We start from the raw sequence: 15,196 nt of genomic DNA, 5'->3' as shown, positions 1-15,196 counted from the left end.
CTGATTACTGTGGCGATGTGACTATCAAAGGAGAGACTATTGTCCACCTGGGTCCCAAGGTCTCTTATCACACATTTGGTGTTAAGTAGATTGCTGCCTATGTGGTAGTTCATGGGTACAGAGTTTTTAACAAAGGGGATAACACTGCACTTTTTGGCATTGAGCTTGAGGCCATGGCTCTGACACCAGGCATCTGTTTCAGCGAGGCCCTTCTGTAGGATGTCCACATCATTTGGGAACTTGACTATGGCTCCTAGTTTGCAGTCATTTGTGAACTTTGCTAGCCAAAGGCCTTCTGTGTTAGCCTGTTCTTCAGAGAAGTAGATACCAAACAGGAGAGGTCCCAGGACTGAACTCTGTGGTACTTCACTTGTCACTGGTTTGAGGTCAAATTTGGAGTGTGCAACATTTGCAGTGTGGGTTCTGTCAGTGAGCCAGTTGGCAACCCATCTTGTGACATAGGGTTTTATACCTAGTTTAGTGAGTTTAGCTATAATTCCAGAATGAGTGTCGAAAGCCTTGGCGAGGTCAAGATAGGCTGTGTTACTGCCTCAAAGAAGTCAATCAGGTTCAGGAGGCATGACCTGCCTTTCACAAACCTGAACTTGGTGGGATCCAAAGGTTGGAGGTTACCAATGTCTTTGTTTATGAGTTCCATGATGATACGTTCCAAGGCCTTGCAGACCAGGCTCGTCAGGCTAATAGGGTGATAGTTCCTGAGTTCAATGGTGGCTCCCCCTTTGTGGAGTGGGTTAATTGTTGCTGTGCACCATTCAGTGGGCACAAAGCCTGATGTGAGGCTATTATTGAACATGGTGCTTAGGTGGGGAGCCAGTTCGTTCTGAAGTTCATGTAAAACGCAGCCTGGGATGTTGTCCAGTCCCATGGATGCTGTGTTTTTGGCTTTAGAAATTACTGCTTTTACCTGTGTAGTTGTGGTTACAGGGACTCTGCATTCTTCCTGTATAGATATGGGCCCTTTAGGGGTGGGGGTAAAGTTAGCACTGAACCTATCTGCCAGGATGTTGGCAATATCAGTTGGTTCAGTAATTTTCGTGCCGTTGTGCTGTAACTCAGAGCAGATCTGGGTGTTGCTATTGTGATTCTTGACATAGCTATAGAATGCTTTGTGGTTGTCTTTAGAATTAGTGTCAGTTTTGTTTTCGTAGTTAGCTTTGGAGGATCTTATAAGGGATCTCAGCTTCTTACTGAGGCTGACCAGGGAGCTCCTCCACTCATGGGATTTTACTCTCTTTTGCAACAGTTTCTTCCTTCTGTTGAACAATTTGTTTATGGCAAGGGTACCACCAGATTTGCTTCCTTTTATTGGAGGATAGTGTCTTTGTTCTGTTTGGGATAGCATGGTCCATGCACTCGTGTAATTGCTTATAGAGTGCATTTGTGTAGGATTCAGCAGTTGTAACTGTACTGTCCATCAGCATGGGTGTCATGAAGTTCACCACTTCTGTCTTAAGAAGCATGAAGTTGGCTTTGGAGAATTTTTTTACTGTGGTTTCCTTAATGGGGGGTGGGGGCGGGATGTGGATATCAAGGGTGATTAGCTTATGGTTGGATCAGACCAATGAGGAGTTGACTTCAGGTGTGGAACACCGGTCACTCATGTTGGTAATGACTAGGTCTAGGATATTGTTGCCCCTGGTGGTGGTGTGGATAAGTTGATCCAGGGCATTGGAGTTTATGAATTCCAGAAAACGTTGAGCTAAGGAGTTGGTACATGACTAGTTTTCCCAGTTAATGGTGGGGCAGTTGAAGTCGCCCATTATTAGGGTGTTTGGTTGAACCCTAATATTTTCCAGTACATCAAGAAAAGAGGAGTGGGAATCCTGGAGCATTGTGGGGGATCTGTAGCAAGCTACAATTTAGATTGCAGTTTTGCCCAGAGTTAGTTGCACTTGGATAACCTCGGATGCATTATGCTGAGTAACTAGCCTGGAGGTGTGGATATCCTTAATGAATATGGACACACCTCCGCCTTTGGTGTTTTGGTCCAGGTTACATGGCCAAAAAGTGTGGTATGAGGTATAGCCTGGTAGTGCAGGGGTGCTATCTGGAGCCTTGAACTAGGTCTCAGTCACTGCACAGATATCGATGTTCTCCATTTTAAGGAATGCCTTGAGTGAGTGCATTTTGAGATTTAGACTTCTAGCATTGAGTAGTATTACCCTCATTTTTTGCTTGCTTGTTCCTGTTATGGTTGTGAATTTGTCATTTTAACCTTGCCTAAAAAAGGCACTATAGGGATGGCAAGAGCCTTAGCCAATATCCAGAATCCCAGGGGAGATAGGTGCACCCATCTCTGGCAAAGCATCATAATCTGTCAGCCATGTCATCCCAAGCAAACAGATACTGGATCCCCTTAGAATGACACCAGAAGCTTAGCCAATTGTTGAAGTCAATCATTTTGGCCTTGTACTGCGGTATCATTCTGGGCGATGGCAGAATGATACTCAGGGCTAGGGTCATACTTGTCTGTGCTACAAGCTCAGAGAGGTCTTCCATGTCTCTTTTCATGTAGTCCAGTTCTGGCATAGAAAGCTGTTTATCTGTTTCCTTATTTACACTTTCAGTAAACTGCTTAACATTTTATTCATTTATTATCTTAACTATTGTTTTTGCACGCTCTTTTTAACAAATTGCACTATAATATTCATAAATTTAGATTGTCTCTTCATCAGTGCCCCTTTCTCATCTCTCATTTCCATAATTATACCACTATCTTATTTAAATCTTTTACTCAAATAAGGAGAAACATATGTTTTACCTTGCACAAAATACGTTTACTTATACAATAATCCTTTTATTTTCTCTTTTTTCCTTTTATATATTTCTGCTTCTTTTATATAATAATCATTTTAATTTCTCTCCAAAATCTCTAATGTATTATTCTGTAACTCCATATCTTCTTGTTTTTCCTTTTGTCTTAATACATTTCCCCATTTTAAATAATCTGTTTTGTATATTACTTTAAATATCAACCACCATTTTGTCCAGTGGAAATATCTTTCATACTTGTGCTATTTCCACACCTGTAATACAGTTTCCTTACCTTTTTCAGACCAATCACTCTCATTAATCATTTTAATTTCCTATCTAATTTTGATATATTCATTATTCACTTTCAATTTCATCAGTTCTGATGAAATTCCTTCTAACTATAAGTATTTTTTTGGAACAAAAGCACTTATCTACATTTTATCTGGATTTTACTGGATTCATTATATGAATAAAGCACTTCTGTTGCAAAGTACTGGTGGATTTTACATTTGTTTCCAGTTGGTTCCTGCTTGCATCCCAAGTTGGCTATACTAGTTGCTGTTTTTTCTTTGGTTTTGCTGAAATTGTATATTCACTTTCTATTGAGTCTCTCAAAAAAGGCCTTAGTGACATGTTTATTCCAAGGAAAATGTCTAATTTCTGTTAAAATCTTCCCAGAAAAGTCTCTACTTCCACAGCCATTTCAAAAATCAAGTCACAACATGTCTCATTCTTAATTGAAATAAATGGTTTTAACTCTTGAGCTTTTGTACTCAAAGGTATAACAACTGTATCTCAAATCTCATACTTGTCCAATGGTTCTCCTTCTTTGCCCTCTATATGTAGTATGGGTCTACTACCGCAGATCAAAATGACACTATTTCAAAATCCAGTAATAGATGCCCACTAACGCAAAAGTGCACTTTCGCGAACACCACTAGAATGAACGGGCAATGTCCTCTACTGTGGTGCAGTAGTCACAGACCTTAGGGTTAGGGCTTGATTAAGGATAGTGGATAGCTAGCCACTATCCTTAACCCAAGCCCTAACCCTAAGGTCCGTGATTACTGCACCGCAGTGGAGGACATAGGTTCGTAACTACTGCACCATGGAGACATACAATGTCCTCCACTGTGGTGCAATAGTCATGGACCTTAGGGGTAGGGCTTGGGTTAAGGATAGTGGATAGCCCTACTAGTTATCCACTATCTTTAACCCAAGCCCTAACCCTAAGGTTCGTAAGCATTCATTCAAGTGGTGTTCACGAAAGTGCACTTTCGTGTTAGTGGGCATCTACTACTGGATTTTGAAATAGTGTAATTTCAATCTCCGGTAGTAGACCCATGTAGTATATACTTATGATTGCCTTTACTGTACCTGTCTCTAATCTCAATTTTCTTTCTTTCCTTTTCCTTGTTTTTTTTTTTTGTTTGTTTTTTGCACTTTTTCTTACAATGTCCACAAAATAAATCCTCTCCATACTGCCTTTCCTCTTCTTTTCTAATTCAGTCCATCACTGCTCCCCACAACATATTATTCATACTCTCGGATTCATTCTCACTGATTAATTCTTCCAATACATCATCCCACAACCATCCTGAATGGAGGGCTGTAATTGTAATTCTTTCTGATTACCACTCCTCCACTCCTGATAGCTCAAACAATTTATCCTGGAACAAATCTTATGAATCAAGAAATACATCCTCCACTCATGTCTCCTTTCTTTTCCATAAACTGGCATTTGCCTCAGTTGCAGAAATGCTCTCCTCCATCTTTGCATCATTCTCCCAGCTGCCACTGCCCTGACAATGAAGTGCCTGCACATTCACGCTTGTTGGCCATAGTGTTCTGAAGAATAGGGTATACATTTTATGTACGTTATTTACAATTATATACATTTACTTTACATATGTTTTATATTTTTACATTTTTAATCCCCCCACTTTTCTCAATAACCAAAATCTTATATTTTTCAGAATGTCTGACAATGACCATTTTCCATTAAATTTTCTTTCATTTAACCTCTCATCCCATATAATCCATATCATACAAAGGAACTTTTCATCCCATTTGCCCACTTCTTTTTGTTTTACATTTTATAGTACCCATATAGTACCCATATTCTATAATATCCTAATTTACATTTTTCAATTCCTATATACATTTCTTTTTCAAATATTTGTTTCCATAATTGCTTCACTCTAACACATTCCATAAACACATGTTCTATAATTTCCACCTCTCCACAATACATAGAAATTATTTCCTCTTTCTTGTATGACATATTTGCCTTTATCAGAAGCTTATTTATGGATAATCTCCATAAGAAATTTGTACATTCAAGATGTTTCACACATCTATTCATTCTTGATGTTAAAGCTTTTATTTTTTTCTTCTAAATGTCTCCATGAAAAAAATAATAAAACTCCTCCATTATATTTTCATACCATTCCTTTCTATTCTTTTCTATAGTGTTTATATCAATCCTCCATAATAATATTTTTTCATAATATAACCTCATTTCTGTATCCATCATACATTTACTTTTTTTAAGATGTCCAAGTTTCTTCCACATAATTGAATATTTTCCTTTTATTATTTATGTTACCAGTTTTCTTTGTTTTTCTTTCATCCAAGCCAATATTGTATACAAATTCAGTGATGTCATATGTACAGATTTATTAAACCCAATCCTCCTCCTTTTTATTAATGTAAATAATTCTTATTTTAATTGGTTTTAATCGTGAACCCCATATAAAGGCAAACCATACAGACAATAATTATTTTTTCAAATTCAATTGGCATAAAAAATGCACTTGCCAAATCAGCTATTTCCCTAATATCACTGAATTCAGCAAATAAGTTTTTTCCTGTAAGTTTAAGAGTTCACCAAAACAAGCAAATATTTCTTATTTTACTTAGCGTGTTCTATTGAATTAACCTTTATTTCTCATTACCAAACTTTAATCATAGAATTATATCTCTTCCTTACTAAATTTAACACCTTCTATTACACCCAAAAAACCTAATCATTTACTTTTTCCTCATTAATATGTTCATCCCTTCTTTATTCTTAACTAGTAATACTAAATCATCTGCAAATGAAAACATTGTTTGGATGTGTATTCTTCTTTTGTGCAATATGTAGCCTCCTTTAATGTTTAACTTACTTTATTTACAATTGCATTCATTAATAATGCAAGCAATATACTACTTACTGGACAACCATGTTTTATACCACTTTTTATCTTGATTTTTTTCACTTACACAACCATTAACCACCAATTTTAATTTATTTTTTATTGTACACTGATCTTAGGACATTAATTATGGACATTAATTATCTTTTTTTACATAAATCATATTCTTCTAAAATTTCCCACAAGACTGCATGTTGTATTTTATCAAATGCTTTAGTAATGTCCCCCAATAAAATATTAACTTCCACTTTTCTTCTTATCACATCTTCTAGTATTTCTCTTATTATTGTTAGAAGTTCTTGACCTCCTTTCCCTTTTATTGCAAAAATAGTTTCATTCAGTAGCGTATTTACTTTGCCTTCCACTCTGTTTTTTTATTTTCAAAAATATCTTATAATCAGCATTATTCAACACTATAGGTTTCCAATTCTTTATATCTGTTTTATCTCATTTTTTCCATATAACCTTCATTATACCCATACATATTTTTTCATCTTGTCTACCTTACTCTAGCATTTATTAAAAGCCTGTACTAGTTTTCTTGACAGTCATTCAAATTTTTGTACATCAAATATTCCACTCCATCTAATCCTGTAGCAGTTTCTAGATTTGCTGTTTTTAAAACTTTTTTCACTTCTGTTATAGTAATTTTTTTTCCATTTCCTTATCTTCCTTTCTCAATTTTTTAGTTCCATTTATACTTTCTTTTATGTTCATTTCTAACAAATGTTTTCATAATATAATTCCTTATTACTTGCATTATTTCTTTCTTTCTGTGTTTTAACATATTACCTTCATTTCTTAATCTTCTTGCTATTCTATTATTTTCTTTAACCATCTTACTTAGAGTGCTGCTTCCTCTTTTCTGCCTTGTAAAAAATATGCTAGCTTAAACTTCATCATTCTAATCTTTTTTTGATTAATTTCATATATTTTCTTTTTCTATAAATCCTTCATTATTTATACCTATAAATTTTTCATTACTAATTTCTTTATATTTACAACTATCTAGTTTTCTTTTTCTTCGCCATTCCAAAAAGTTTTTATATTTCTCTTTTAAAGTTATCTACTAGCTTGTTCAATTTTTGTAAAAAAAACCCTCATATTTATATGATCTAACCATAATTGCAGATTTATTCTTCTTACTTCTTCATGTAATTCTGCTTCATTTAATCTTTTAATGCCTCTACCAATTTTAATATATCCTTCCTTCTATTGAACTTCTACCCAGATTGCTACATGATCTGAAAACAATGTAAGTTTTATACCTTTATGAACTATTTTTCAACTGTCTGACAATACAAAATAAGTCAATTTCTGTTTTCTGGTCTATTGCTTATTATACATTAAATACATTTTAACATTTTTTATTATTTCTGAAATAGCTCTAACATCCATTCCTTCTTTTAGCCTATGTCTTAAGTCATAATTAAAATCTCTTACTAATATAATTTGCATATTGCCACTAACATAATCAAGAATTTTCTTAAACATAATTTATCTTTGTTTTTGTATAACATATGCATTAAAATGCCCAATTCTGCATACTTGATTCTTCCATTTTATATCCATTATTAAGACTCTTCCGAGAATCACTAATGTAAAATCTAACATTTCTATATTTTCTTTACTTAGAATTACTATTCCAGAACATCTTTCTTCTCCAATATTCCATGTTACTTTTCATTCTTGTAGTTTATTAACTTGTATTCTTTCTTCTCTCAAAATTCTTATATTTGTTAATATTATAATATCCATGTCCAGTAAATGACATCACTCTAATACCCCTAATATTCTTCTTCTTACATTCCTCTGATTGTTTTACATTTATTATAAAAATTCATGGTATAAAAAAAACTTATTTATATTTTTTACTTTTTGATCTCAAACTTCTTTCCATCCATAAATGTGCTACCCACAATTATAAATTAAATGGTATCATTAATTACATTAGGCAACTGCAATATCACTTCGCATTCCAATCCTCCTGTCCATAAACCTGTGTTGACATATACATTTTATAATATCCAATACTTCTCCACACACAGTTATTAAATAGTTAAAAATAGTTTATCAATGTCTGTATCACATATAGGTTCCATGGATGTCCTCCTCTTGTATTCATTATGTCTCATGATGTTGATGCCCTGTCCAAATTTCCCCTAATAGTATACATACCACCTTGGGTCTCTCTTGAAAAGAGACTACTAGCCTAGTGGAACTACTTACTTAATAACAGCTAAATAAATAAATGATAATAAACAAATAAAAAAGAAAAGGACCCAATATAAATTCAATGCCTTAGAGAGAATATTATGGCATGTGCATTCAGATTATGTGGGCAAAGTTTAAAGACTAAAATTAATTTTGATACCTCTCAAGATGAAATTAATTTCATTGATATGTCTCAGGTAGAAGATGAACTTACTAGGTAGCGATATGCATGGTGGTTTGATAAGAGAGACAAAAGCAAATTTATTGTATGGATGTTTAAAGAAAGGAAACTGAACAGGACAATTCCTTAGGTTTACAACAACACAGGAGCAGTTGTTTGTGGTGATTCTCAGGTGATGGATTTGCTTATATGGTATTATTTGAGACTGTATCAAAAACATTATTTTAAGATTTGCTTATATGGTATTATTTGAGACTGTATCAAAAACATTATTTTAAGAAAGAGCCAAATATTTTTAGTTCATGAAAACCTATGTAATAACTCTGGAGCATATAGTAAACCTTAGATGACTACAATGAGACGCAGCAAATGGTTGAGGAAATAAGAGGCATGAAAAGCAATTAAGCCAAAGGCCCTGATTACTTTCTACATGTATTTCATAAATGGGAAGCAGACAGTTAAAAAAAAACTATATTACATATTTTGTGTAATAAATATTAAAATAGAGTTCCTGGAATCCACAATTCATGTTATCATTATTGTATAACTGAAGGCAACAGAGAAAATAAGGGAGAAGGAAATCATTTCCCCATACCACAAAATAAAATTGTCACAGATTCCAAAGACAACCACAAGGCATTTTATAGTTATGTCAAGAATTTAAATGGCAATGCTCAAATCTGCTCTGAGCTACAACAGAATGGCATACTGATCCCAAGGATATTGCCAATATCCTGGCAGATCGATTTAGTGCCAACTTCACACCCCTCTCACCCCCTAAAGTGCCCATCTCAATGCCAAAAGATTGCCACATTCCGGTAAACATGACCACACAGGTAGAAACGCACTCTCCAAAGCTAAGAATATAGCATCCATGGGACCAGATGACATCCCTAGCTGTTTACTGCATGAACCATAAAATGAAATGGCACCTCACCTAAGTGTCATGTTTAATCATAGCATCACCTCAGGCTTCATGTCCACTGAGTGGCGCACAGCTACAGTTATCCCACTCCACAATGGGGGATCCACCTTGGATCCCGGGAACTACTGTCCCATTAGTCTGATGAGCCTGATCTGCAAGGGCATGGAACACATTATCATGGAACATATAACAAAGACACTGGCAACCTTCTAACACTGAACCCCACCCAGTTTGTGTTCATGACGGGCCAATCTTGTCTCCTGACCTGACTGACTTTTTTGAATCAGTCTCCAGAGCTGTAGACGAGGGTAAGGTGGTCCACACAGCCTATCTGTACCTCGCCAAGGCCTTCGACACCATCCCCCACTCTGAAATTATAAATAAACTTACTAAGCTGGGCATAAATCCCTACGTCACTCAATGGGTTGTCAACTGGCTTACTGACAGAATCCAGACTGTAAAAGTAGCTGACTCCAAATCCAGCTCCAGACAAGTGATAAGTGGAGTACCTCAGGGTTCAGTCCTGGGACCGCTCTAGTTTGGCATCTTCTTCTCTGAAATACAGGCCGACACTAACGGACACTGGCTAACAAAGTTTGCAGATGACTGCAAACTGGAAGCCATTATTGAATCCCCAAATTATGTGGATATTCTGCAAAAGGGCCTTACAGAAACAGATACTTAGTCCCAGAGCCTTGGGTTCCAGCTTAATGCCAAGAAGTGTATAGTTATCCCCTTTGAAAAAAAACATGTACCTATGAATTACCACATAGGTGGCAGTACACTAAACATCAAAAAATGTGATGAGAGACTTAGGGACACAGGTGGACAGTGGTCTCACCTTCGATAACCACATTGCCACAACAGTCAAGAAATCCTTCTATGTGGCACACCTCATCACTAAAGGATTTTCATCCAGAAAAAAGGAGGTCATTGTCCCACTGTACTCATCCCTCATTAGACCCATTATAGAGTATAAAGTCCCATTTGGTATGTACCTCACAAGACATCTGCAACAGCTGGAATGGCCACAGAAATATCTCACTAAAAGAATCACAGGCCTAAAGCAGATGGCAGATGCTGACCATCTAAAAAAATCCAGCTATACTCTGTGGCATATCATCTACTCAGAGGTGATCTCTGCTTAACATACAAGGACATGTCAAACCCTGAGCTGTTGGACATGCTCCACTTAAAGAAATCCCAATCTCTCAGAGCCACACGCTTCAGGGATCAAAACCTTATCATAACAATGAACAAACCATGCTGGAGGGATAGGTTTCTGACCCAGAGACTCTCCATACTCTGGAATAGACTGCCCATACATGTCAAGCAGAGCGCCTCCTTGGCCCTCTTCAAAAGGAACCTTGACAACTAGATGGGAGATAGGAAATTCACCTCGGGGATCATGTCAGTCGCCCTGCTAGACAGGGGTCTAGGGAAGTAAATATTGTGGGAAGAAATATCTGGGGAATTGTTATGGCTAGGCTGGTATAGGTCCTAGGCCTATAGCCCAGTACCAACCTATGGACCTATAACATAGGTATCAAGACTGTAGTTATGTTATTTGAAACGGGATTAGAAAAATTCCCAAAACTAGTTAATCATTGGCAGGTCATTTATACCACATAGTAAGATTTCAGATAACAGGTGGGCATTAGTGTCATTTATTCAGCAATTCAAAAGTATGGGATTAAACATGGGCTTGGCACATTTTGATATTAAAGAATGTCTTTTGATTCAGTTAGCTGGCCCTTCTTGATTAATGTACTTAAAACTCCAAGTTTTGACAACCATTTTCTTGTGTGAATCAGGGCACCTTATTCTACACCTACTTTTAGGATTCTAGTCAATTGGGTGATATTTCACAAAGAGCCAATGTCAATTAGGAAAACTAGACTGGGATTCCCTTAGACCCCTGTTCTATTTGTTTTAGTCAAGAAAGAACTATTCACTCAAGTCAGAAGATGGGAAAAGTTGTTCACAGAAGGCAGCTGTAGTAAAGGAATTTGAGGCTAGGTGAGCAGCAGTGGCAGCTGGAGACTTTCAAAGTAAGGGCAGGGCTGCAGAAAGCAAGTGAATGGGTGGAGCTAATTGTAATGACATAGAGCTCTATTACAAGTCAATGACTACCACCTCTGATCCAACAACAGATGACATCAGTCATTTTATTTCCCACAAACTGCCTCAGTACCCATTCAATATAACCACATTATAAATTGTATATACCTGATCTGTAGATATCTACACTCAAGGAGGTTAGTCTTTGGTGAAATGGAGTCTTAGACATAGCACTCCATGCCCCCCGATTGCACACCTTCCCCAAAGTACTTCCTCAGTGCTCATCAATTGCCCCTCATCATGGTCCCACACCATCCTAATGAATTACTTCTTTCTTGTTTTGTTTTTTTTTTCACGTTGCCTTACTTTTTAGCTCTTTGCACCACTCTATTCATGTACTCTGATTGGCTAAAACTCCATGATAATAAATGTGGAGGAAGTAATTGAACTATGCTGGGGGCCTGGATACCATTTGACCCCAGAAGTCACTGTGTTCTAGATTCTTTGAGATGCATCTGAGGGTTTTTTTTTTCTTTTTTAAACAATATTTGATTTAATTACAGCCTGAACAAAAATTATGAGTAATGAAAGAGTTTTTTCTTTAGGGAAAAATAAGTTATGTCTAAAGCATAATGTTCAAAGTTAACATAACAGATGTTCCCAATAGACTGAGATGACAAATACTTGCAAAGGTATATAAACCCTATATGGGAAAAATACCTGCATACCCTTCCTTAAAGATGGTTATATTTTGTTTAGCCCTCTGACTTTGAGACTGATATAAAAGTAAAATCAGAGATGACCACAGGTATACTTTATACATATGCAGTAGAAACCAGAGCACCTGGGTAAAATACACATGGAGAAGGGGGTATGAAAGGGTGTGCATGCAGATTCGATACAGAAGGAATCACAGCCAAAAACTCAACAACAGAACCAAGCCCTGTGAGATAATAATGTTATTCATGGCATACTGTGCCAATGATAAGTTGCTATCATACAAATTAACCATTTGAAATGTCAGGGCCCACTACAGCAAGTCCCAAAATATGGAGAATGAATGGCCAAAAGAACAGACTTATGGCCAAAAGAACAGACTTACATACATTAAGTCTAAGATGTCATTTCTTGGAATATTTCTTTTTATTCCCCCCACCAAAAAAGAAATTTAAATTAAAAGAGCAATTTTTGAGATTCGTTCTCCTGTGTTTTGGGTCTTTTTTTTTTTCTTTTTCAGCTTGTCAGCACTCAGCTTTTTGAGTGCTGACATTTCAAAAGGGAGCCATCCTACACATCCTGCCTACATCAGCACAGACAATCACTTGTATACAATGCTGAGGTCTGTGCTGGCCATCTTGCTACTCTTAGATACAATGAAATCCCCCCGCCACACCCACACAAACACACAGAGACATACACAATTATTTTCATTGCAGACAATCACAAATCACACCAATTACAGCAAAAGTATTGACTGCGCAGGTTATATATATATATATATATATATATATATATATATATATATATATATATATATATATATATATATATATATATATATATTTCAAGCATGGGCATTAATGCCCTTCTAGCTTGCCAATATGCCAAAACAGTTGTTCCCATAATAAGTGCCCAGGCTATTAAAAATATCTAAACCAGTGCTTGCTTTAATGTAATTTTGTAGTCTCTTCTATGCATCAGCTGCTCTGTTAGAGGACCAGTTAGCACACTTCTTATTCCTATAGAATCTTCTACATATGTTGTCTGATGATTCTCTGCTACTTTTGGATAACCCCAAACACTCCTAGAGGTAGTTGTCTCTAAATGGCCTACATACCTAAATAAAATCTTCTCTTAAATATCCGTAACAGACACTGTACAAGTTTATATGTTTTAGTCAATCATAATAATTTATATTTTCACATTCATGGACGCCCTTGGTATATTTCCATTGTATTCTTTCCAGTTTAGTTATGCCTGTTTTCTTATAAGGTTCCCATACTCAAGTTTGGGTCTAATGTAACTAACAACGATTTCAACATTTTTGATTTCCTACTCTTTATAAATTGTTTTATACAACCTATAGTTCTATAACTGTCATTAACCAATTGGATAATATATTTGGAAAAACTCAAAGCTGGATCTACTCATACACCCAGGTATAATGAATAACCTTAAATAAATCTACAGTTTCAATTACTGTGTGTGTGCTGTATTAAATATTCACCTTTCAATTTACTTATTACAAGTCTTATATGGTTAGTTTTTGATGTATTTATTAGCATATTATTCTCCTGTACCCAAATGGTCAATTTAGTCACGTTCTTTTACAGACATGCCCTATCTGTAACACATGTAATCATTTTACCCAGTTTCAGGTCATATTCACAAAATATGTTTAGGAACATAAAAAAACTACCAGGGAAAGAAACATACTAGACATTGATTGTGCTCCTAAAGAAATTATTGATACTTTATGTTAAGTTTTAGCACCACTGATGTGCAGTGACCATGGGGTTATAAAAATTAATTTGTTGCTGGATAATTCTCTCAAACTGAAGTCTAAACCAATGGACAGAAAATTCACATTAAAATACCATAACTTCAGCAGTACTATACAGCTGTATTATACCTACCTTAGTGTCTGTTTGCTTGGGGTTTAGGCCCTGCTCCACTAACCCGTGTTTTGCACGGTTTGCTATGTGCCACACCCTGCCCCCAAATTCTACCCACCTCTTCTACACCTACTTTTATCCTAACCAAAGCCACTCCCACTACTTTTCTCACCAACCAGAGCTACACTGACCCTGCTCTCCACCCTCCTAAATAGTAACCCCCTTACTCCACCACACTTCTACCACAGCACAACCATGCTTCTGCTTAACATACTTACTCTTCTTAGCTGCATTTTTCTCAATCATTTAACATCATATCACACCTCCATAATTAACTCTCCCAACCAATTTCACTGCACCTTCACAACTTCCTCCTTACAACACCCACTCCATAACTTCACTTCCCCAACCACCAATAACCACATCCCAACAGTCCCACTCAAATATCAAATTCCATCCAACTTGAAGCAAAAGATATCCCTAAAATATGACAAACTTGTAACTATTTATACTAAACTTAAACTTGCCTCCCTCTCCAAACAAACCCAAAGTGGGGACATTCACCCCATCCCTGGCCCCACCTCCCCTAACTTCACCACTAACCTCCCTCAAAATACCTCACATCTCTCTCTAAACAGCCAAAAAAATCCAATCTTCTCATCTTGTGCCTAAACATAAGAAGCGTATGTAATAAAATCCATGACCTGCATGCCACCATAAAAGCATGCTCCCCTGACACCCTCTTCCTAACAGAAACCTGGCTCAAACCTCACATCAAAAGTGAGGAAATTCTTCCCCCAGCTATAACATCCTCCAATCTGATAGACTATCTAAGAAAGGTGGTGGCATAGGACTCATGTTTAAACACCACCTTAACATTCAAACCATTAATAATTCTGCCTCCCTGATTGGAAATGAAGAAATCTTATCCTCCAACCTCAAACTAAACCCAAACAAAACCATAAACATTATTGGCTGCTACCTCCCCCTGGCCAAAATATCTCTATACTAGAAAACCTCCTAAATTGGGCCAGTCTTTCCCTTCCCCAATAAACCATCATCCTCGGTGACTTTAACACTAACTGGCTATCCTGTAACCCCACCCACCCAACCACTCACATATATTTACATGTTTTTTCCCAAGTAATCTAATCACCCACCTATATAAATAAAAATCCTAACAACCACACTATCCTTGATTGGATATTAGTCAACAAAGCCTCCC

The sequence above is a fragment of the Protopterus annectens genome, chromosome 9.part0 (genome assembly GCF_019279795.1).
Source record: "Protopterus annectens isolate FY-2018-M chromosome 9.part0, PAN1.0, whole genome shotgun sequence".
In the NCBI taxonomy this organism is placed as follows: domain Eukaryota; kingdom Metazoa; phylum Chordata; order Ceratodontiformes; family Protopteridae; genus Protopterus; species Protopterus annectens.
Note: the sequence above shows the minus strand (reverse complement) of the source record.